The 23,061-nt window shown below is 45.4% G+C and overlaps 1 long non-coding RNA gene across 1 annotated transcript; it reads right to left on the reverse strand.

Annotated features, from left to right (window-relative positions):
* Positions 1-17,890: 17,890 nt before the first annotated feature.
* On the reverse strand, positions 17,891-22,576 carry LOC139184170 (uncharacterized). Its single transcript, XR_011567697.1, has 3 exons — positions 22,519-22,576; positions 20,721-20,900; positions 17,891-18,908 (listed from the first exon to the last, which is right to left on the reverse strand). It is a non-coding gene; the product is annotated as an uncharacterized lncRNA (long non-coding RNA).
* Between the last annotated feature and the right edge of the window lie 485 nt (positions 22,577-23,061).

Raw genomic sequence — 23,061 nt, forward strand, 5'->3', positions numbered from 1 at the left:
TGTGTGTGCTTCCAGCCAGTTACCCAAATAGAATTTGGTATTCATGAGTTTTATATTCGTCTGTTTAAGGATGCTCAGACATAAATGGATCTTTAATTACGTGGGTCTAAATATAACCCCATCTCCTTGCACACGAACCTCACCTTTCACCACATACATTCATTCGCTCCTACTAACTTTAGCTCTTTCGGAGCTTTCAGAGAAAAGCCTAGGGTGAGTTAGGGAAGGAGTTCCTTGTGTGCAAAGGGAAGACCTCTCCCCAACAAGAAAGCCCTCCCTCTTTTCTGTGAGTCTTTCCCTTTCTAGGGAAAGCGGGTGTGAGGAGCCTGCAGCTGCGTAATTGCAGCCTGACCTGCCCATCTGCTGTTTATGAACATCAGTGCTTTTCAGGCTGAGCAGTTTTGCCTTAATGGGAGGTTGTTACTAAGTGCCAAAAGGCTCCACTCCACTGCCCTGTACAGAAAGAGTTGAGGCCCGGGCTGAAAGTCAACGTTTCTGAGCAAAGTAGGACCATCCTGGTCCCTGTCCCCAGGACAATCTCTCAGCCTCTGGCTTCCCAAAACCTGCATGGTGCTCTGAAGCTCGTTTATTTCCTCCAGCACTGACATCTGCAAGTTACTCTGGTTCCCTGTCCAAAAGTAGAGTTGATTCTGGGCTGGTGGGAAGGAAGCAGAGGCAGAGGAATAGTGGGATAGGAGTTGTGTTTTAGGTGGAAGAACCAGGCTGTGTGGATCCCATTAGACCTGCCTCACTGAGCCTGTTCCTGGAGACACACCACGTTTTCCCTCCTCCCTCCTTCATGCCTGAGAGCACAGCCACACCCAGCTCCCAAGCACACACTTCTACCTGCTGTGAACCCTTACTTGGCAACCGGAGTTCCTTTTCTTCCTTTTCTTCTCCAGATGAGCTCAGATGACCCAAGGGAGTGAGACGAGGCCAGATTCCAATTTATTTCCTTGAGCTCCAAACCTGAGACATGTTCACTGCCTACAACCATGAGCTCTAATAGCTTGCCTGCCATTACAACCACCCCACATTGCAGCTGAGGCAATTTGCTTTTCAAAAGTAATAGAGAGTAAATTGCAGAGGAAATATTTTATGCAAATTAACCAAGCTTAACATTTTGATAAAGGCCTCTTATTTTCAAATGAACCAAGGAATCCAATACTCCATTGCAAGTTTAACACAAAAGAAAATTTTTAAAGCCTGAGTTTTTAAAGTAGGTGACAGCAAGAGACATTAACCACCTGTAAGATGGAATACAGAAGCAAAGTGCATAAATCTATTAGTTCAAAACAATATTTATGTGAGCTTATGGATTAAGGTGTTTCAATAATTTAAACAATTCTCTCCCTTCTTCTGAGTGGACTCATCGCTAAGCCAAAACATATTTGTAGTGGGATCAATGCTACATTTGCAAATGAGCTTGAAATGTGCTGTCAGAGCAGGAAGAGAGCTAAGATTCCTCCAGTGTGAACTGTGGGCCAGGCCCTGTGCTAGGTGCTTGGCGTGTCTTATCGCTTTGCATCAGGAGTGCTCTGAATTCTCCCAGAGAAAATGACAAAGGGACCAGGAAAAACCACAAGCCCATTATCCTTGGTGAAGACACTTTGTTTGGAAAGAAAATTGCTGAGAAGAGTATCGTTAACGTCTTTCTCACCTGCTCCCAGGACATCTATATAAGATAGCCCTTCAAAGTTGAAAAAGGTGGGTTGAAAACAAAATGTTTTAGAAGCCTACTAATACTGCCACCCTGGAGAAGGAAATGGCAATCCACTCCAGTACTATTGCCTGGAAAATCCCATGGACAGAGGAGCTTGGTAGGCTATAGTCCATGGGGTCACAAAAAGTCAGGCACAACTGAGCAACTTCATTCATTCATTCAGTACTGCCACTCATCCTAAATCCAGGCTTCCCAGGAGCCTCAAGCCCATGTCCTCACAATTGCCAGCTAAACACAGTTTAGAGGAAGAGGCAGGCTTCAGCATAGGCAAATCACTTAACAAAATGTGATTCCCCACAGAACTTCCCAAATCTGAGGCCTTAGAATTACTACAGAGGCAGCCAGCATCTACATGCACACCAGATTTTGTCTGTAGACAGAATTCATGCTTCTCGGGTGTGCTGTTTCTCAGATGTGTGTCAGGGCTGGGGTGATTAACACAATGCAGATTCATATTTAAAAGTAACTGAATAGTATAGGTTTTGGCCATTCTCCATCCACAGACCTAAAAGTAAAATCACTCTCATGTGGGGGTCCACAATGTTTTTACCTTAAAAAGAGTCCATAAACACAATCAACTTGGAAAGCAGTGACCTCAACAGGGCTGGAACAGCTGCCACCAAACTCACATGCATTACTATGTAGGAAAAAAAAAAATTAAAAGTCACAGGCCCACACTATAGCCTCAGTGACTCTTACTTAGTAAGAAATCTCAGGAAGTTTGATTACCCATTGTTTTCCAGAGACAAAAGTTACAAATCAGTAATGTGGAAAAATATAAAGAACATTCATAACACTCAATTGATTCAACTATAGAACTTTTAAAGTCCCTGTGAGTCAAAAATTCTCTATAAAAATTAAAATCACAAACTGGGAAAATAAACATAAGCAAAAGGTTTAATAACCTTAATACATAAAGGCTTGGGTGTGTGTATACATCACATACACACATAGACATACGTCTTAATGTATAAGACAGCAGAGAGCCCCCAAGTTATAAAGGACATGAATAAAATGCCTAGAAGTACAAATGACCAATAAACACTTTATAAAATACAAACTCAGCACAAGTCAAACATGTATAAAATTAAACAATTATATATCATTTCTCACCTATCCAACTGGTCAGAGATGCTTAAAAATTGTAATACCTAATAATGTCAAGAACCTACCAAGAAAGACATTTACATACTTTTAGTTTGAATATAAACTGGTACTATATTCTAGAAAGAAATTTGGCCATATGTAACAAGACCTTCTTTGAAAAATAGCTTCATCAAAGTATAATCAACATACAACAAATGATAAATATTTGAAGTGTATTATTGATAAAAATCTGTCATACCTATGAAATCATCATCACAATCAGGATGCAGACATATGCATCATGCACCAGAAAGTTCCTTGTGTCCCTTTGTAAACCCTCCTTAGCCGTTCATCCCACCTGCTGATTCCCAGTCAACCATTAAAACGCTTTCTGTCTGTGCTAGATTAGTTTTTACCTTTTAGAATTTTATGTAAATAGAATCATAGAGAATGTGCTCTTATTTGGTTGGCTTCTTTGACTCAGCATAGTAATCTTAAAAATTCATCCATGAGAAAAGGGAACCTTCCTACACTGTTGCTGAGAAAGTAAACTGGTGCAGCCACTGTGGAGAACAGCATGGAAGTCCCCTAATAAACTAAAAACAGACTTACTATCCAATCCTGCAATCCCATTCTTGGGCACACACATATCCAGAAAAGATGAAAACTCTAATTCAAAAAGATACATGAACCCCAGGGTTCATGGCAGCACTGTTTACAATAGCTAAGATGTGGAAGCAATCTAAGTGCCCACCAACAGATGCATAGATAAGGAACATGTGGTATTTGTATACAATGGAATATTACTCAGCCACAAAAAGAATGAAATAATGCCATTGGCAGCAATATGAATGGACCTAGACATTATCAAACTAAGTGAAGTAAGTCAGAGAAAGATAAATATCATATGATATCACTTATATGTGGCATCTAAAAAAAATGATATACATGAAAGAGACTCATAGACATAGAGAATGAACTTATGGTTACCAAAAGGGATAGCAGGAGAGAGATAAATTGGGAATTTGGGATTAATGGATACGTATGGAAACAGTGGCTGACTTTATTTTGGGGGGCTCCAAAATCACTGCAGATGGTGATTACAGCCATGAAATTAAAAGACGCTTACTCCATGGAAGGAAAGTTATGACCAACCTAGAAAACATATTGAAAAGCACAGACATTATTTTGCCAACAAAGGTCTGCTAGTCAAGGCTATGGTTTTTCCAGTGGTCATGTATGGATGTGAGAGTTGGACTGTGAAGAAGGCTGAGCACCAAAGAATTGATGCTTTTGAATGGTGGTGTTGGAGAAGACCCTTGAGAGTCCCTTGGACTGCAAGGAGATCCAACCAGTCCATTCTGAAGGAGATCAGCCCTGGGATTTCTTTGGAAGGAATGCTAAAGCGGAAATTCCAATACTTTGGCCACCTCATGTGAAGAGTTGACTCATTGGAAAAGACCCTGATGCTGGGATGGATTGGGGGCAGGAGGAGAAGGGGACGACAGAGGATGAGATGGCTGGATGGCATCACTGACTCGATGGACGTGAGTCTGAGTGAACTCCAGGAGTTGGTGATGGACAGGGAGGCCTGGGGTGCTGCGATTCATGGGTTCGCAAAAAGTCGGACACAACTGAGTAACTGAACTGAACTGATTACTATATATAAAATAGATAAACAACAAAGACCTACTGTATAGTATAGGAAACTGTATTCAATATCTTGTAATAACCTGTAATGGAAAGAAGCTGAAAAAGAATACATATATACATATATAAATGTATACATTTATATACAAATATAAATGTGTATGTGTATATACATATATATACACATACACACACACACACATATATATAAGTAGCTGTGAAAAGAAGAGAAGAGAAAAGCAAAGGAGAAAAGGAAAGATATAAGCATCTGAAGGCAGAGTTCCAAGGATTAGCAAGGAGAGATAAGAAAGCCTTCCTCAGCGATCAATGCAAAGAAATAGAGGAAAACAACAGAATGGGGAAGACTAGAGATCTCTTCAAGAAAATTAGAGATACCAAGGGAACATTTCATGCAAAGATGGGCTCGATAATGTCAGAAATGGTATAGACCTAACAGAAGCAGAAGATATTAAGAAGAGGTGGCAAGAAAACACAGAAGAACTATACAAAACAGATCTTCATGACCAAGATAATCACAATGGTGTGATCACTCACCTAGAGCCAGACATCCTGGAATGTGAAGTCAAATGGGCCTTGGAAAGCATCACTACGAAAAAAGCTAGCAGAGGTGATGGAATTCCAGTTGAGCTATTTCAAATCCTGGAAGATGATGCTGTGAAAGTGTTGCACTCAAGAAGCCAGCAAATTTGGAAAACTCAGCAGTGGCCACAGGACTGGAAAAGGTCAGTTTTCATTCCAATCCCAAAGAAAGGCAATGCCAAAGAATGCTCAAACTACCGCACAACTGCACTCATCTCACACGCTAGTAAAGTAATGCTCAAAATTCTCCAAGGCAGGCTTCAGCAATACATGAACCATGAACTTTCAGATGTTCAAGCTGGTTTTAGAGAAGGCAGAGGAACCAGAGATCAAATTGCCAACATCCACTGGATCATGGAAAAAGCAAGAGAGTTCCAGAAAAACATCTATTTCTGCTTTATTGATTATGCCAAAGCCTTTGACTGTGTAGATCACAATAAACTGGAAAATTCTTCAAGAGATGGGCATACCAGACCACCTGACCTGCCTCTTGAGAAACCTATATGCAGGTCAAGAAGCAACAGTTAGAACTGGATATGGAACAACAGACTGGTTCCAAATAGGAAAAGGCGTACGTCAAGGCTGTATATTGTCACCCTGCTTATTTAACTTCTATGCAGAGTACATCATGAAAAATGCTGGGCTGGGAGAAGCACAAGCTGGAATCAAGATTGCCAGAAGAAATATCAATAACCTCAGATATGCAGATGACACCACCCTAATGGCAGAAAGTGAAGAGGAACTAAAAAGCCTGTTGATGAAAGTGAAAGAGGAGAGTAGAAAAGTTGGCTTAAAGCTCAACATTCAGAAAACAAAGATCATGGCATCTGGTCCCATCACTTCATGGGAAATAGATAGGGAAACAGTGTCAAACTTTATTTTGGGGGCCTCCAAAATCACTGCAAATGGTGACTGCAGCCATGAAATTAAAAGACACTTACTCCTTGGAAGGAAAGTTATGACCAACCTAGATAGCATATTCAAAAGCAGAGACATTACTTTGCCAACAAAGGTTCGTCTAGTCAAGGCTATGGTTTTTCCAATGGTCATGTATGGATGTGAGAGTTGGACTATGAAGAAAGCTGAGCACCAAAGAATTGATGCTTTTGAACTGTGGTGTTGGAGAAGACTCTTGAGAGTCCCTTGGACTGCAAGGAGATCCAACCAGTCCATCCTAAAGGAGATCAGTCCTGGGATTTCTTCGGAAGGACTGATGCTAAAGCTGAAACTCCAATACTTTGGCCACCTCATGCGAAAAGTTGACTCATTGGAAAAGACTCTGATGCTGGGAGGGATTGGGGGCAGGAGGAGAAGGGGACGACAGAGGATGAGATGGCTGGATGGCATCACCGACTCGATGGACATGAGTTTGGGTGAATTCTGGGAGTTGGTGATGGACAGGGAGACCTGGCATGCTGCAATTCATGGGGTCACAAACAGTCAGACACGACTGAGTGACTGAACTGACTGAACTGAATACATACACATATATAACTAAATCACTTTGCTGTACACCTAAAACTTTGTAAATCAACTATACTTAAATTTTTTAAAAATAGATTTATCCATGTTGTTTCAGATAGAAATAGCTTATTTCTTTTTATTGCTAAATAGTATTCCATTGTATGGATATTTCACTATTTATCTATTTTTCAGTTGAAGGGATTGGAGATATTTCCCAATTTGGGCTATTATAAATAAAGCTGCTATTGATGTTCTTGTACAGGCCTTTGTATGGACATATATTTCTTTTTATCTTGAGTAAAAACGTAGGAGTGGAATGACTGAGTCATATGGTGGGTGCCTATTTAACTTTTCAAGGAACTGACAATTTCACATTCTCATAAGCAATGCAGGAGAGTTCCCATTCCTCTGTCACCAACAATTGGTATTGTTAGTGAAAGCAGGTATCAAGAGCTTTAAAACAGTAATAATTCTACAGTATGATCTAGTAACCTCACAAGACCCCCCCAGGTATATGTCCAGCCCTGATTTGTTGGGAGTTGCCCACAGTGTAAACAGAATCAGTGGATTTCAGAGCTGACTGGACGCCTCCAACAAGTAAGCCTTGTCGGAGCTCAAATTTCATATGATTGGGAAATGAATGGACCCTTCTCAATAGAGGACTTCCAGACATGTCTATCCACAGGATCACATTCCAGGGGAACATATACACACACTTGAGGAAGACTGTGAGGGGATGAAGCCACGAGAGATCGATCTGCACTGGCGAGCCAGATTAACTGGGAGGCTCCCTAGCAATGAGCTTTTCCTTCCAGAACACAGCTGTGAAGTGCAGATTCCCACTTATAGAGAAAGCTTTTCCCAAAGGACTCACTGATACTAAGAAAAAGGAAGAAAGTTATCAGTTGAGTCCCCAGACACTTGAATTGAGTTTCCTTGAATTCAACATTCAGAGAGCTACTTTCACTATCCAAAATTCACCTAGCCTCTACAGCTCACGGATAGAGTTGAAGGCACATAGATCTTAAAAGCTCACCCTACTCTTGCCCCACCAACTTACAAAAGTCCTCAGCCCTTGGAGATCCTCCACCTCTAACAAGTCCCTGAGGAGTGTCCCTTACAGGCTCATGGTGATAGGCCCATCTATCACCTAGCAGCCACTGCGCAGGACCTCCACAGCCCCCCTCGGCTTTATCAACGTCCTCACCATGAGCTACAACAAAGAGAGCCTCAGCCCTCTTGCTTCTGACAGCACCCTTCAGAATGCACTGATTCGTGACAATATTCATGTCATAAGTGCTCTCTCCAGACACCTCCCAGCGCCTACAGAGCCACCAGCTTTCCACAACCACAAGGGAGAACGCCCCTCCCTGAGCCTGCATTACTCTGTCCTGTGGGCACCAGAGCATCCTCCAGCACTGTCATGACTCATGGGGTCCTTTGTGCAAATAGTAACTTCTGCTTCCATCCCTAAGCCCTCTCATCATCAAATTTAAGAACTGGGTTAAGACCAGGCTGCAGAGCATCCTTTCCACCACCCTTGTCCTCTCCTTACTTTGCTCCAGGTGCTCTGGCCACCAGAAGTCAGCTCCTTCCTTTTAGGCAAAATCCAAAAAGTCACATAAAGTGTAACTCCTGCAAATAAAGAACTAAGCAGGTCCAAGACCTGTGTTTCCTGCTAGATAATTGCCACTCATATGGCCCAACTCTCCTCAGGTTTAATATGGGTGAACTGAACCCTTCCTGCAAACATAGCCTCCTCCCTACCACTATCCCCTGTCTGTGTCTGCTAGCAAAATTCTCATTCTCCCCAGAGGTAACCAGACCCTCAGAGATCTCTTGCCTCCTTTCTCTCAACTCCACTCCTGGTCACCAAGTCCTAACCAGTCTTTCCTGCTTGCTGCTCTCTTCCTCTGGCCCCAGTTCTACAAACCTCATACCTGGACAATGAGACAGCCCCTCACTGGCTTCCAGCCTTCCTCTCTCTCTGTCTCTCTCCCTCTGGTCCATAGCTGGCCCAGAGCTCAGTGAGAGCAAAGCCACCAAATCACCTCTCTGATCACAGCCCATTCCACATGCCCACTGCGATGCTGGGGTAGACAGTCACCCATAAGCAAAGTCATGTCCTATTACCCCGTGATCACCAGTAACAGTGGCCATCTACTATGCACCTGAGCCAGACCCTTTGAATACTTTATTTTACCAATCTTCACACAACTCTGTGAGGTAGGAGCTATTGCTCCATCTTACAGATAGGAAAAATGAGATCATATATTTAAATTATTTTTCCTCCAAACCTATTATTTTTCCTTAAATTATTTTTCCACTAAACCTATTTGAGGTCTCAAAATTCTGTGAGAATCTAACAAAAGCTACGGACCTCTCATCCAGAAAAATATATGTGCTTAAAAATTATAAGAAATATAACATATGTGTATTATATGTAATATATTTCTTATGGTGCATATTATGCTTGCAATACAAAGTCCTGCATCCTATTTCATGGGATGAGCAGATAGAGTGAAGGAACCCATATGCCCCCTATTGGTGTACTGCCAGGTGAAGAATCCCAGCTTAACAACGTCTTTCACTCTCCCTAGAAGCAGGCATCCAGAATTTTAAGTTAATGGTCTTGAATGGTTGGGATTATTTTTATTTTTCATCTTTATCTTTTAGCACATTCTATCCCCTTAGAATGGGACTAAGGCATCCAGCTCATGACTCTAAAGAAAGACAAGAAGGTGGGTAAGTCATTACACCCCAATTCGCCTAGAAAAGCATATTCCCATTTCCCTAAATGTGTGTGAGGCGTTTCTCCTGGGCAGCCAGTGTGGCTTTGGAAGAGATGAACAGAGCAGAGGCTGTCACTGCAGGGAAAGTAACCCACAAGGTTAAGAAACCAACCACTTTGCTTCAAGATCAGAATTTAATCTGACTGGTGTCAGAAATACTTCCTGGTGGCACCAAGATTTAAACTCATGACACCAAAAGAACAGTGAATGTCCAGCTTTATAATCGCTAAAATGCCCTTGCCAGCCCCGGGTTAATAGGCTGCCATTCAGAACACAGGTTTAGCCGGAAACAAACCACAGCCACGACAAAACAAAACCTCTTCCTCTCCATCTCACTCTCTCCTCCATCCATTCAAAATTTATTAGACATCTACTGGATGCTTGTGGATTCAGAAATGTCCCTGCTTTCAATGAGCTCACCGCCTCCAGGGAGAGACAGATGATTAAATGGATAATTATAGTGTTGTCCGAGTGTGGATAAATGGACATTATAAGGGACAGGTTAAATTAATCAGGAAACGATCATACAATAGAGTCCTATATACCCATTACAAAGAATGATGCAGCCCCATATTTATTGACAGGCAAAAATCTCTTCAGTGTATTAAATGGAGGGGGGAAAGCAGATTGCAAAACAGTAGTTATGGTATTTTGCTCTCTGTAAAATTATATTTCATATACACACCAATGTTGAAAGGATGTTCACCAAATTATCTACCAGTTAGCTCTGAGTGGTATGTTTTCAGGTGATTTTTACTTTATCCTTCATGCTTTTCCATTTTGTTTATACAATTTAATATTTTCAAAAGGAAACCTCTTTCTATAATAAAAATGAGAGGCAATCACAGCAGAAAATTCAATGTGCTAAGTTCAGTAACAGAGATACTGTCACACACAGACACACATGCAGCGAATATACCCCACTCACTTGGAGTGAAAGGCTATGTGAAAGGTCAGTGACTGTGTCTGGAGTTTTCTTCAATTGGGGGTTAGCTAGCTATATGGACCAGAATTCCCAAAGCCAAAGATCTTGGAAAATAAGAAAGGATACCAAATGGCCTGTAGTGTTCCCTACCAACAATGATAACAACTTCCCCATTCGAGCTTCCCTTGACTAATGGAAGCAGTTTGCTCTTGATTCTGCCAGAATACCAACCCCCACCCCCACCATTCTGGCCAGCCCCTATGTACTCCAGCCCTGTGGACCAGTAAACCCACTGAGCCCTAATCCTCTCCTTCACACCTGCCTTCCCCACTCTTACACCCAAACAAGGCTGATCACTGATTCACTTAACAAATACTTACTGAGCTCCCCTGTGTGCTTGGCTTCCGTCGGGAACTAAGGTGTAGAGATGAACGAAACAGGTACTGTCCCCATCTTCATGGACCTGGTGGGGGAGGGGACTGAAACAAAAGTCCTCTGGAGTTAAACTCCCTGCATGTATGTCCCGGCATCCCGCTGACCAACTGGGTTACGTGGGGATATGGCTTAACCTTTCCAGCCTTCAGTTCCCTGTTCTTCCTTTCCTTTCCTTTCCTTGCATGAGTGCTGAGTCATGTCTGACTCTTTGTGACCCCCATGGACTGCAGCCCGCCAGGTTCCTCTGTCCATTGGATTTTTCCAAGCAAGAATGCTGGACTGGATTGCCATTTCCTCCCTGGGGGGATCTTCCCAACCCAGAGTTCGAACCCGCATCTTCTGCATTGGCAGGCAGATTCTTTACCACTGGCCTCACCTGGGAAGCCCCACTGGTAAAGGAGCTGTTAAAGGGGCATAATAACCCTCACTGAGTCACTATGGGGATTAAATGAGATGATGCATGTGACATGCTTGGCACAGAGCCTGACACGGAGCAGCCCCAGATGAAGGTTAATTACTATTGTCACAAGCACTTACATGTGTAGTGAGTTGTGTAAACGAAGAGAGCTTAGAGAGCAGAGCCTGGGAGCTCCCGGCAGGGTCATTGCCTACCTTTCCAGTAACAGTGGCCCCATAGGGTAAAGGGAAATATCATCAGACTTGCCACCATCACTCTCTTTCAGTAAAATCGTGGTCATCAAGGATCCACAGCACTGCTGCAATCTCCTGACCACATGGGCAGTACTGAAAGGAAGGACAAGGCAGAACGTCAATATCTCTCCCAGAAAAATATATGGTAGGAGCCCCACCATGTTGACCTTTTCCACACAGAGTATTTTGATTAACTGGTCATCCTATTCCTCCCCCGCAGGTCTAGAAGGCTATTAAACAGAGAGGGGTGACTGGTCCACCAGTCACATTTTGACTTCATGGAAAAGGTTAAGAGACTGCACAGTAAAGCACAGTGTCTGGAGGAGGAGAGGAACCACAGCGGCAGTCTGGAGGAGAGAGGGGAATGGGAGACAGCGGCGCTGCCCCACCTTGAACCCCTGGTCCTGAGCCAGGCGCGGCCCTTCTGCTGGCCTGTTCATTCCAAGCACCAACATCTGCCCTGAATGCTTCAAGGTAATTAGCACCACATGTTATCAACAGGAAGCTGGTACCCACGGGCACTTGAGATAATTGTTTCAGCACCAGCACGTCTCTGCCTACCGTGAAAGGTCACTGCAGCCGATATATTCCCACCACCCCCATCCCTCTCATCAAATGAAAAAAGCTGTCCCTGTGACTGCAGTTCTATCAGTTCTTTGGTGCCGGGCTCAGGGCATCCACACAAAGGCTTCTCAGATGGACATGTGCTCCAGGAGTTTGTAGTGATTACTTCCTGTGACATCGCAGTGTGGCCATCCCCTCATACTGGCAGTAGTTGAGGAACACAGCCAGGTTTCGTGTGTCTGGGACCTGATGTGCTCAGAAGAAGAAAATACAATTGCATTAGATGACTGTGACCAAAACTGCTCAGGACCCCTGCCAAAGTCCGAGGAAGCATCTTCCAGAGAGCCAGAAGAAGTGGAAATCTCAGTGCCCTGGCCAGTCCTGCTCCAGGAAGGTGACTGAGCCGCAGTCTCCTTCCTCTAGATCTGTGTCCCCTCTCCTGTTCTCTTTTTCCTGACCTCACCCTCTTAATACATCCTCCTCTGGGTCTCACCTTAGCCAGCACTCACCCCCGAACCTCTCATAGCCCTCAGTCTCTCCAGCCTTGTCTGTCCCACCCCAATCCGTCCTCTCTCCCACCAAAGGAGAACTGAGAAGGAGCAGGGGTCCCGGCTATCTTGTTCACCCCCTCTACCTCCAGTGTCCCAAACGTCACTCAGTAAATATTTACGGAGTACATTTTGATCACACAGAAGGCATTGCTATTTGCTAACTGATGCTGTCCTGCTTCCCACTCCACGTAACATGAAATTCAGGAGACTATTAGTCCCCAGGGAGACATAATCAACAAGTTCTTTATTCCAGAGCAAACAGGAGCAAGAAGAATCTAAATTGTGAAGTAAGTCAGCAGCTGGAGGCCCCAGCACGAGTTTCTCAGCAGGCAGCCATGTCCTTCTGTCTGCATGGAGAGCTGATGGCCCCCACAGGTCAAGGCTTCAGACACGGCAGCAAGAAATGCAGGACTGCCCCCAGGCAGCCAGCATGTGCTTGTTACTCTGTGCGCCCAGTCCACGGAGACCTCCTGCACCCGGGTCAGGAACGGGAGCTCGCCTTCTGCAGACACTGACCTCCTACATGGCACCCCCCAGTCCCACCCAGGTGATAGCTGCACCAAGTCACGGGGAAGGGAAATTTCAGTGGCTCCCCTGTCTTCTCCATCAGACCCCCACAAGACCTCCCCCGCAGAGCGCTGGCCACACTGGTTTCTCCCCACCTCTAGAAAATGCCCGCCCCCCCCCCCGGCTCAGGGCCTCTGGCTTGGTTAATGCCCTGCATCCTTCATTTCTCCTTCAGTCACACAGAGGGGCAAATCCCCAGGTGGAACCACAGTCCTCTCCTGCACGCACTTTCTCCTGTTGTCATTTTACTTCCAGCATGTGCTTACTTGGTTAATGCTGGTTTCCCCCACTAGACTGTCATCATCATGAGCACAGGGTCGAGCCTAGGTCTGCTTTTACTAACCACTTTGTCCCCTGTACCTGGCACTCGGGTGGCCGCCCTAGGTATGCATTACCCAAACTGAGTCTTAAGAAGATCCCATTTGCTCAGTTAACAATCAGTGTGCTCAGAGCACACTGATGCTCAAACAGATGCCCAGTGTGAGCATTAGTGTACTCTCGTCTCATGGCATGTAGTAACAATCTCAGACAACAACATCAGCATGTAATACGACCACGTGTAAAACAGTTAGCTAGCAGGAAGCTGCTGTGCAGCACAGGGAGCTCAGCTCCGTGCTCCGTGATGACCTAGACAGGTTGGATGGGGCTGTGGGTGGGAAGGAGGCTCAAGAAGGAGGGGATGTATGTATGCTGCTGCTGCTGCTAAGTCACTTCAGTCGTGTCCGACCCTGTGCGACCCCAGAGACAGCAGCCAACCAGGCTCCCCCGTCCCTGGGATTCTCCAGGCAAGAATACTGGAGTGGGTTGCCATTTCCTTCTCCAATGCATGAAAGTGAAAAGTGAAAGTGAAGTCGCTCAGTCATGTCCGACTCTTAGCAACCCCATGGACTGCAGCCCACCAGCCACCTCCGTCCATGGGATTTTCCAGGCAAGAGTATTGGAGTGGGGTGCCATTGCCTTCTCTGGGATGTATGTATACATATAGCTGATTCATGCTGCCGTACAGCAGAAACTAACACAACATTGTCAAGCAATTATATCCCAATCTTAAAAAATAAAAATAAAAAAACTCCAAGCAGTGTTGTAAGAAAGAAAAGTATTCATTCAACTTTAATGCAGTGTTCCAATTTACCTGAATATGGAATCCTTTTTCTCATTCCTTTCAATATCCTAAGAAGAATAGTGTATCTTAGAACACTAGTTTGGGAAACATTATTCTGGGTAAGGTTTCTGTTTTTAAATATCCTATTTAAACAGATTAGTGAACCCACAATTTTTCAAGAATGCTCTGAACCAAAACAGTGGGGTGAGAAGGATCTGCTGTTCCCAGGCTCTGACTCCTGTCCGCCCCACCCCTGCCCTTCCTTCCCATGGTCTGGGCCATGCCAACTTTGTGCCAAAACCACGCTGATAGATATGGACAGAAAGTTCCAGGCTCATGTCCCTTGGGTTTAAGTCAGGATGAAGAACAGGCTGGAACCTGCACAGGCCTGAAAAGGACCATACTTTTCACATTCACAATCCCTTCATATCACAGGTTGTCCACACAAAGAACAGCAATTGGGCATTCATACTCTTCAGATCGTGTTACTGATGTTTTCCTTTTTGTCTCACAAAAAACCTCAGGAACCAGTAGGTAATTCTGATGTAATTTTTCTTATTTGAAAGAACAGAGGCATGGAGGCCAGTGGGGTGTGACTTGCTCAAAGTCACTCAGCCCCAGAAATGGCAGAGCATGAACAGAGGACAGCTCCTGTGCCTCTCTTCCCTCCACAGGATGAGGTCACTGCTTCTAACTAAAACTCTCCCCAGAACACACAGTTTCTGGCCCAACAAGTCTGCGAGCAGAGGGAACACAGGCAGGCAACCCCAGTTCATCATGAGCCCAACACATCAATGGCAGAGGCTGCAAACAGGTAGTCTCTGAGCTGAATCTAGTGGTTTTTATTCAGTTTAAAGAGTGGTATTACTTCTTAGCTGCCTGCATTCTAAAACCCACTGGAGACCTGGCCCCCTGGGGACTGCATTCCTGTGGCCACCATCAGTGGCACAGGGCTCTCTGTCCTTCCAGACAGGCATGACCCCTCCAGCTTACTCCAGGCCCCAGCCTATGTCACTCATTTATTTGCCTGCTGGGCCCTATGGGCACTGGAGTTTGACCCCTTGCTTTGTATGTGATGGTCTTGTTCACAAGACCACCAAACTCGGAGGTGGGGGCAGAATGGAGGGGCACAGGGATAGCTAAAGAAAGAGGGGGAAAGCACCAAGAAGGACATTTTCTGAAGCCTGGAAGAACTAAAAAGCAAGTTTCTGCAACAAAGAGAAAATACGGACCTAAATTCCCTTTAACCAGCAGTCAAACATTTTAATATTTATGCCTAGACTTTCCCAGGCAATTTTAATTCACATGTGTGCTTTTCCTATAGAAAATAAAAAGGAAGACAGAGGGTACAGAATGTGAAAAATACTCAAAATGCCATCATTTAAATGTAATTGAATCCTTTTCAAAACACGGTGTCCAGTGAAGCCGTTGCCTTGAGAGGTGTTTTGTCAGCTCCCTGCACCACTCAAAACCCAATGAAAGCTATAAAAAGCACCTGCCACCTCAGTGAACTCCAGATTCATTCGCTCTGGGCTTGGATTCTAACGTGGCCCCTTTGCAGCTGGAGCAGAGCTGGGAGCGACAGCTGAGGAACTTCTCAGGCCTGTGACAGGCGACCTTGTCACATTACATTTCAAAGCCACACACTGTGTGAAAAAGAGGCAAAGCCTTCCAGGGTGGCCGCATCCCATCCCCGGCTCTATCAGGCCGGGCTGGCCCTGGGAGGAGAATACTGATGCGGAAATTGCCAACCACACTTTTTCTGAGTCCTTCAGAGTTCAGTAGTTCAAGTTGGCTCTTTCTTAGAGTAAAGTCACCTCGTATGGGCTATGGAATTGGCTGACTGGGCACTGCACGTGTACGGGAATTAATTTCTCCTCAAAGTGAACTCTCGAGTCAGCCCACCTTTCAGTCTCAGGTTCACCTCTGTCTCCACCAGGGAGCCCTCCACCAAGTCTCCAACCTTCCCCGTTCTCACTTTCCTCCCAGCTGCTGGGGTCCTTGGTCTTTTTAATACTTGGTCCGCTTCCTTGAATTATTATTTTCCTTTTCTACCTGGAGATCTTTGTGAGCAGCAGTTAAACAGGCTGGTCCCTCAGGACAGAATAGGGCCTCCTACTTCTCTTTACAAAAACCCATGGTAGGTGTAGGAATGGCCACCTCATGCAGAAGACACTCTGGACGTGAGACTCAGGGGCTCCAAGGATGGCAAAGAAAGAGCAGAAGCACAGGCCTGGCGGACTATGTGGCTGGGAAGATAGGCATCTCAGTGGCCAGTGGCTGGGGATTTCCCAAACCCTTGGCACTGCCTAAAACCTGGGACCTTGGCACTTCCCAGGGGAGAGACAGGACCCAGGAGTGACCAAGGCTGAGCCTCTACCAGCCTGGTAGAATGGGAACTCAGATTTACAGAAATGAAACATATCTCACATCTGAGCCTGTGCACTGGGATTCCCCTTGGCCTCAAATCCAACTGAACGAATGACAGAGAAATAAAGTGTAGATTGTCATCCTCAATGTGGTGGAGGGAGGGATTGAGAACGTGTGGGAGGAAGCTGCAGCATAGGCTCTAGGAGCAGAGAATAAGGTATGAGTGTGTCTCAAGCCTGGGGTCTGTGGATTAGGTTTGCTTATGAAACCACAGCACCCATTTGGATATAATTTCTCTACCGGTCTCAACAGGTGCCCAGAACCTATTGTCAGTCCCCAGAACAAACCACTAGAGGCCACTTAAAGTCCCCAAGGAAGCAAGGCACCTTCTGAGCAGAGAGTTCTTATCCCAGAGAAGGCACCAGGGTGCAAAACCATGGCATGTCATGCTGTAAGTAGCTGTAGCCCACAAAACATGCAGGATAGGAACAAGGTCCCCCTTCACCAACAAGAAGCATGCTGAGCACATGGCTGAATCAAGAATGAATTAATATCCACAGATAATAAATGCTGGAGAGGGTGTAGCGGGTGTGTACTTTTGGTAGGAATGTAAACTAATACAACCACTCTGCAAAACCATATGGAGGTTTCTTTAAAAAAGTAAAAATAGATCTCCCATATGATCCAGCAATTTCACTCCTGAGAATATATACAGAAAACCAAAAATACTAGTTGGAAAATGTGCATGTACCCCAATGTTCACAGCAGCACTATTTACAGTTGCCAAGGTATGAAAGCAACCTGTGTCCATCAAGAGATGAATGTGTTCATCGACAGATGAAGAAGACATGGGCTATAAATACAATGGAATACTACTCAGCCATAACAAGAGATACATTTTGCCATGTGCAGCATGTCCACTTCACTTATGCTAAGTGAAATAGGTCAAAGAATGACAAATACCGTACAATATCCCTTCTCTGTGAAATCTAAAAATAAAGCAAATAAATAAATATAACAAAACAGACTCGCAGATATAAAGAACAAAGTGGTGGTTACCACTGGGGAGAGGAAAGGGGGCAGGGGCAGGGGGAGCAGAGGATTAGGAAGTACAGACTACTGGGTATAAAATAAACTACAAGTATATATTGTAAAGCACAGAGGCTTCCCTGGTGGCTCAGATGGTAAAGTGTATATTGTATAACAAAGGAATATAGCCAATATTTTGTAATAACTATAAATGGACTATAACCTTTAAAAATTATGAATCATTCTATTGTATATATGAAACATATAATATTGTAAATGAACTGCTGCTGCTGCTGCTAAGTTGTTTCAGTCGTGTCCGACTCTGTGCGACCCCAGAGACGGCAGCCCACCAGGCTCCCCCGTCCCTGGGATTCTCCAGGCAAGAGCACTGGAGTGGGTTGCCATTTCCTTCTCCGTGTAAATGAACTATACCTCAAGAAATATACATAATTTCCCTATTACATGTAAATAAATAGGAAAATTCACAAAGGAAGAACAACAACTTTTAAAAATGAATAAATGAGTCAATCCACCAGTGAGGCCCCACCTGAAGCTTTCATCCACTCAAGAAGTATTCATTATACACCCGTTGCCACGTGCCACACACCCTGCAAATGCCCTGGCACAAGAGCTACAGCAGGAGCCAGGTAGACGTGGACAGACACAGTCCCTGTCTTCATGAGGCTTGCCCTCTAAATCGGGGAGAAGACCACCCAAAACTGACAAATAAACTGTTTCAGCTAGGGATCAATACAGATAAAGAGAAGTAAAGCAAGAGAAAATGTTTAAATGTTAGAAGAGAAAATATCTAGACAGTCACCTGCAGGATGGGTGACATTTGGGCAGAGACTTTGTGAAGATCTGAGATGAGCATTCCAAGCAGGGGAAGAGCAGGCACAAAAGGCCTAAGGCCGGAGCGAGTCTGCCAGAGAGAGGGAGGGCCAGTGTGGCTGACGTGGAGGGAGGGCCACAGGCGGAAGGACTACACCACGCCACCACTTGTCATCCACTCGTGCTCTGGGAGCACAACCACCTGTGCCCATGCCAGCCCCAGAGGGCAATGTGAGCGGCAGGCCCAGTGCGGCAGCTCCTACCCCAGACCTTAGCCTCCAGCACTAGTAAGACCCCACAAACCCTGCTCAGAGAGAAGACCCATGGAATGGCGAAACCTCAACAAGATAAAATGGGTACTTTCCAACCCAGAACTTTCTGAACATCACCTTTGGGTCCAACATTTATGTTCGACACTAGCACAAAGGAAATTTTGTCTCAAAGGGTGAGTTACCTCTGTTCTATTTCTGCATCTGGGGAAGTAGGAAGTCCAAACTGTGCCTCAGTTTGAAGAAGATTCCAGAGCTCCTCTCTTCCCTGTTTGAATCACTGAAGGGATGCTGAGTTTCTAGATGGAAACATCAAGAGTGGACAGTTCAATTCAGTCGCTCAGTCGTGTCCGACTCTTTGCAACCCCATGAATCACATCACACCAGGCCTCCCTGTCCATCACCATCTCCCGGAGTTCACTCAGACTCACGTCCATCGAGTCAGTGATGCCATCCAGCCATCTCATCCTGTCATCCCCTTCTCCTCCTGCCCCCAATCCCTCCCAGCATCAGAGTCTTTTCCAATGAGTCAACTTTTCGCATGAGGTGGCCAAAGTACTGGAGTTTCAGCTTTAGCATCATTCCCTCCAAAAAAATCCCAGGGCTGATCTCCTTCAGAATGGACTGGTTGGATCTCCTTGCAGTCCACGGGACTCTCAAGAGTCTTTTCCAACACCACAGTTCAAAAGCATCAATTCTTCGGCGCTCAGCTTTCTTCACAGTCCAACTCTCACATCCATACATAACCACTGGAAAAACCATAGCCTTGACTAGACGGACCTTTGCTGGCAAAGTAATGTCTCTGCTTTTCCTTATGCTATCTAGGTTGGTCATAACTTTTTTTCCAAGGAGTAAGTGTCTTTTAATTTCATGGCTGCAGTCACCATCAAGTGGTCCTAAATTAGCCCTTGTGACTGGGCCTGCAGGGACAGTCTGCACCTATGCTAGAGACCAGAGACCTGCCCTAGAAGGAGCAAGTCTGAGGGAAGTCCAGGGCTGAGGCCAAGTCTCCTCAGTGCACCCCTGGGGTTCTCCTCCATCTCCCAAGCTCTCTGCTCCTTCCGCAGGCTTCTGACCACCTGTCATGTGGAACATTACTGCAGTCTCACCTCCCACTTCACACTGCCCAGACTGCAGGCCCAGTCGTGACCTCACTGCTCTCTGTGTACAACCTTAAAAGGCTCCCACCAGTCCAGGAACAGAGCCCAAGTCCCTCTCACAGTCCCGTCTCTCCCACCATCCACTCCAACACTCAGTCCAGCTGCACCAGAGTTTCCCACAAACCTGGGACTGTGCTCACAGCAAGAGACAGGTTTTTCAGGAGACCCAGTGTACACATCCACACAAGCTTCTGAGACACAGGTTTCAAGAAATGCTGATCCTTAACATATATAACCCTTAATGTTTTTGACTCCAGATTATTCTATTTGCTTTTAAAGCTGGTCATGACATACTAAATGGATTTCGTGACCCACTAACAAGTCATGAACCACAGTTTGTAAAACAACATACAAGAGGGATACTGAAGTCTGAGTCATCTTTTCCTCTTGTCCCTCTGATATTTTAATACAAGCAGTTCTTTCTGGTAGAATTTCCTTTCTCTTCCCCATTCCCCCTTCTTCTTGCTAATGCTGTTGTTTTCAGTCTTGGCTGCACGTTAGAGTCATATGCCTTAAAAATGCCCAGCCCCCAGTGCCCCTGATCTGATGTAATTGGTCACTATGGGGTCCTGACTTCCCAGTGATTCTCAGGCACAGCCAGGGGTTAAAAAGTCCTGGACTCACTCCTAGGTCAGTCTTCAAGTTCATCTGAAACATCCCCTCTAGGAATCAGGAAACAGCCTCTCTCCCCACTCCCACTCTTTCTCTTTCTCAGTAAACACACACACACACACATACACATACATACACACACACATACACATACATACACACACACACCCCACACACACACACACACACTCCCTAGCCCAGTCTCTGTAGCACCCACCACATGTTACTGTGCTTGGGGTTCTTTATGTGAGTGGCTTGAGGGCACAGTCTGTGTCACATCTTATCCCTGTAAACCCATGGTGCTCAGCACACAAAAGCTGGTCAGGAAATATCTGTTACCTGAACCTGTGAGGAAGGTCCAGTCATGATCTCAGTTTACAGGTAAGGAAACTCATCCAGAAGCTTACATAAATGAGCCAGTGTTGTACAGCTAGAAGTGGTAAAGGTGGGATGAGAACTCGGATTACCCAGTTCCAAGGTCAGAGCCTGCTGACCAGCACAGTAGCTTCCCATCATAGCCTGAGAGACAAGAGTTACAGTAAGTCCACAGACCCAACTCACACAGTTACTGCCAGTCCATATGGATGAAGATCCAAAGAAGGCCATCAGGTCACCATTAGGTCACGTAGTAGGGCTATTCCACCCCCACCCGCCGCCCCCGGGTCTTTTCTGGCCCTGGGTTCACACAGCATCCTCCAGGGACTTGGCCTCCAGTCCTCTTTTACTTCTACCCTGCCCTCTCACCAAGGATGCCCCAACCCAGACCCCATACTGCTAATGCTAGTTGAACACTTGCAAATGGACATTCTCAGATCATGACTCATCCCAAACTCATGTTCTCCCTGCTATCACCAGTCTCACCTCTTCCTCTCTGTCTTAATGTTTCCAATTAACTAAGTTCAAAATATCCCAGCCCCAACATGGCTGACTGGCTGCCTCCTCCCAGGCCCCACACCATATCATCCTGGTAGTCACCTGGCTCTCTTATCACTTCCCACACCCTACTTCTCAGCCTCACCACTCTATTGGCCCACAGCCAGCCTGCCCCCAGTTCATCCCCACTTTCCCCTGGACTGCAGGAGTGGTCTCCATACATCTTTCTGTTTCCAGGTTCTCCCCACCTATCGACCCCTCACAAATAGGATACCTGACAAATCCTCCCAAGCCCAGTTCTGGCCAGATCTCTTCCCTATTCAAAATCCCCAGGGAGCCCACACCGGCCTACACTGGTAGATGAAACTCCAGTGGCAAATCCACTGCTGTGACCTGATAGAACTGGGCCTCACCAGCCACATCCGAGCGTAGCTCTGCCATGGGTGCCTGTGCGGCAACTGACGGGTCTGCCAGGTGTGTCACTTCTCAGAGGTGCCTCCTACCCGCACTCATCCAGGCACCAATACCACCCAATTGCAGGAAGGGCTCAAGGAGAAATAATATCGCAGGAGGACCAGCCCAGTAAACCAGATGATTTAGACACTGACTCCCTACTCTCCAAGTTAGGACCATGAAATTGGGTCACAGCTCAGGTTCACTCATAAGCTAAAAGCAGGGCCATGGGATCATGAAACCTTGGCCACGGCAACTGTAAAAAAAAAGCAGGTGGTGATATTAATAGTAACGGTTTCTGGCAGAGCCATGAGAAGGTGACTATGGATAGGGTAGCACGAAATTACGAGGGTAGGAGGGCTAAAGCATGGAGATCCACCAGGCCATGGGACCTCTGAGGGCAATAGGGGAGGGGAATATTGATCCCTGGTATGCCCTCAAGTCAGTTACACTTTCATTAGGGGAGGAGGTTCTGCCAGGATGTCTGTCTGTTCTCAACTAGGTAAGACTCAGAGGTTTTGAGGGAAACATTATTCAGAAACATCCTCCACTCAGCAGAGCTTTCTTTCCTCCCAGAGCTTGGGGAGTTTGGGACCATGCCTCCTCCAACCCACAGCACACAGGGAATCAATCCCTAGGGTCCCATCCCAGGGGGCCCCCAAATCAACCCCTTTCTCTCCCATGCCCTGTCCCTGATTCGGGCCTGATGCTACCTTGCCTGGGTTCAACTGATTGGGGCCCCTACTTTGGCATTCCAAATGCCTAATTGGGAATAATTATAACTCTTAATTATACTTCAATCATTACATACCAACACCGCAGCTGCTTTTAGGTTTTATTTTTCATTAAAGCAATGTTTTCAAGAACCTGTTTAAAACGAAGAGAAAAAACTACTGAATAATCATTTATAATTTAAAAGTAAATAAGAACAAATTATGTTCATGTTTGTGAAACAAAATGCTCTATCTAATCCAGTAAGTTATTAACCTAAAAGTCTCCTTGAGTCACCTGGAGCTTCAGACTCAGGCACTAGACTCAGAGACTCTGAATCTGATTCCAGCATTAATTTCCAGTAACCATAGACCCAAAGATATCTTGCATCCATAGATCCAAAAGCTATGTTTTTTCCAAGAAAGAATGGCAAGGAAAAGGATGGTCAGCTCAGAAGGATGACACTGACAGACAAAAAAGCAGGTGACACAAAAATAATGCCAGGCACCGATAGAGCACTTCCCATCTTGAAGCACATACTCAGATGTACGGGTGCATAACTCCAAGCCTCATTTTCTCAGTGGTTCTTAACCTTTTGAAGATAAAGCTGTGAAAACTTGTCTCCAGAAAAAGGCACTATAAA

Source organism: Bos indicus, chromosome 7 (assembly GCF_029378745.1).
Source record: "Bos indicus isolate NIAB-ARS_2022 breed Sahiwal x Tharparkar chromosome 7, NIAB-ARS_B.indTharparkar_mat_pri_1.0, whole genome shotgun sequence".
In the NCBI taxonomy this organism is placed as follows: domain Eukaryota; kingdom Metazoa; phylum Chordata; class Mammalia; order Artiodactyla; family Bovidae; genus Bos; species Bos indicus.